This window comes from Aplysia californica, unplaced genomic scaffold (assembly GCF_000002075.1).
Source record: "Aplysia californica isolate F4 #8 unplaced genomic scaffold, AplCal3.0 scaffold00642, whole genome shotgun sequence".
In the NCBI taxonomy this organism is placed as follows: Eukaryota; Metazoa; Mollusca; class Gastropoda; order Aplysiida; family Aplysiidae; genus Aplysia; species Aplysia californica.
In genome coordinates, this window is record NW_004797912.1 from 230,813 (window position 1) to 233,876 (window position 3,064).

A 3,064-nucleotide genomic window follows, 5' to 3' on the forward strand; every position below is an offset into this window, starting at 1 on the left:
ATACAAAACCTTCTCTTCACAGATGATGTTGCTCTTGTTGCTCACAGTGAATCAACCCTACAAACAATGATGGACCGCCTATCAACAGCATGCAAGGTCTTTAGCTTGGTCATCAGTGTTAAGAAAACAGTCATCCTTACCCAAGAAGATGCAGAGCACAGCCATATATGGCTGAACGACAAGGAACTTGAGACAGTGGACAAGTTCTGTTACCTGGGGTCTACCATCAGCTCCACTACACCACTTGATTTTGAGATCAACATCAGGATAGGGAAAGCAGCAACAACTTTTGGAAGGCTGACAAAACGAGCATGGGAAAACAAAAGATAAACCTTCAAAACAAAGATCAAGATTTACGAAGCATGTGTCCTCAGAATACCCGTTTATAGATCTGAAACATGGACCTTGTATAGCAGACAAGAAAAGAGCCTCGACATTTTCCATCTCAGATGCTGCCGCAAGATCTTCGGCATTTCGTGACGTGACAAGGTTACAAATGTAGAAGTGTTTGCACGGGCAAACCTCCAGAGCATGACAACTATCCTGTTTTTAAAAAGATTGAGATGGCCGGGCCACGTCAAGAGAATGGATGACAACCGGATTCCGAAGCAACTTCTCTGTGGAGAACTTGCCTAGGGAAAGAGACCAAGAGGAAGAGCAAAACTGAGGTACAAAGACACCTGCAAAACAGCTTATTTAAGCTTGGAGTAGATGTTAGCATCTGGGAAGAAATAGCCGAGGACAGGAAAACGGGGGGAAATGATAGAGGAAAGAACTATAATGCAAGAGAGCAGCCTTAAAAACAACCAGGCGGAGAAGCACCGACGACGAAAGGAAAACAGCGGAAATACACAGCTTCGATCTATGTCGCTGACATGCAAGCACTGCAACAGAATCTGCGCTTCAAACATCGGAAGAAGTAGCCATGAAATAAGATGCATGAAGGCAACCTTGAGACTTAAGCTAAATTGACCTTCTGCATAAACGAAAAGAGCCATACCTAGCTGAAGGCACACCGTTTGCGCCATTGATATCTTTCTGGGCTACGGAATAAATGAATGGTTCTGATTCGAATACGTAACGGGGCGTTCTGAACTTAGGTTGTTATGAGAAGTGTTTAAGTTTTTCCACCCGTTTGTCTCCATCCTATCGCAGATGGATGTTAAATTCGAAGAAATGTTGAACAGAACGTAACAACCTAATGGATGATGGACACTTTGTACGACCAGCACCAGATCAAAGATAATGTTGCCGTGCATTTTGAACCTTCATGCAGAATCAAGCAACAGGAGTTTGCATATTTCGTAGCATATATGTCACTTCATATCTTATTTTACTTTTAGAATCAGAAAATAGAATCGAAAAGTCGGTATAAATGAAAGAGTTATGCTTGTTCGTTTTTTTTTTTACAGCCCACCCAAAAAACAAAACAAACCAAAAAACAAGAAACACAACAACGAAACAAAAATAAAAAACAGCGCGTTTTCAATAAACCTATTATGCAGTGACAATGACTTGCAAATGATTTTTGTTTTGATCTTTTTAATACATATTTTTTTGTTTATATGTATGTGTGTATGTATGTGTGTATGTATGTATGTATGTATGTATGTATGTATGTATGTATGTATGTATGTATGTATCTAAGTATGTATGTATGTATTATACATAATGTCGTTTACGCATATGTTTGTTTGTGGATCGGTCTGGCGCCTTAACACATCGAAACCCTCTTGAGATCTTTAACTCTTTAAGGATGTACTGGGTACATTTTTTTTTTAGATCATCGGCTCACCAAAGACATGATTGCAGCACATGCAACCGTTGTACATACACAATTTAAAACACGAATTATCATATCTCATAGCATGCACTTTGTTTCCTGCTTTTTCGAGTTTCAGATAAAGAGAAAAAAAAATTATGAATAACAGTCATAATATACAACTTAAAACCACAAATTTTGCAAATTTCATATGACATATTATCATACAATGCTGTTGCTTGTCTCTTTAAGTTTTTGATAAAGAAAACAGAATTGAAAAATCTGACGGAATAATGAACTTCAGGCGTTTTCGAATGGCTAGAAAGCAGGTCTTTAATGAGTTAAGAACAACTTCGGACTTCCTCCCCACCATACGGCGCTTAAACGACCAAATTGTTGCAAGAGTGTCCTAAAGTACATACCCAAACTATCACTGTGAAAACAATTTCAGTGAGCATGGCAATGGACATTTTGAGCATTAGAGGGTTTGAAGGTCACACAGGGTCGACTGACATTGAATCGGGAAAAGGTGTAAAAACTTTACTAGATTTTTTTGCTGGTTCAGCAAAATCCGCATATTTTCACATTAAAGTATACGTTCATTAAAAGTGGTAGGCATTGTGTTCCAAAGAGAAACGTTTATATTCTTTTTACTATTTTTGGATTTAGAGCAAAAAGAAAAGATCTAACTTTTAGACAACAACACTCCCTTTAAAAAAAAAAAAAAAGAAAACCACCTCAAAGAAATTACCATGTTCCCTTGTGTGTGATATACGGCCCACAATATCATAATACAAACTCTGCTAATAATACGTTTTACACCATCAGTTCTCACATGACGCATACATACGATCTAGAAAGGTATAACATGGCCCGCACCATAGACATATCGTATAGTAATACCCTAAACCATGCACTCCGGCGTATTTCCAGGTTCTCTATGTAGTGCACCATTTCTCTACCCTAGAATTACAAAGTTCTTTAAGCTCAGTACCTACTTTTGAGAAGTTTGGAGTTTCGCAAAATTATGTCAAGATTTTTCGAACGTAATTCTATGAATATCTCGATAACCACTCTGAATTATCTTACGATTTTAATAGAGCAGATATAACATTAAATTCATTTTCTGGCCTTGTGGTCTTAATAGCTGAAAATGTCCAAACATGCATGTAAAACATTATTATTTCTAATGTAACATTTGCCTCAATTTGAGTCAAATAACGTGCAAAGGGGGAAAGGATGTCACAAACGCTTCACTAGCCCCCGGGGCAGTGCCACTGATTGTAGTGTCTTCAGGCCATT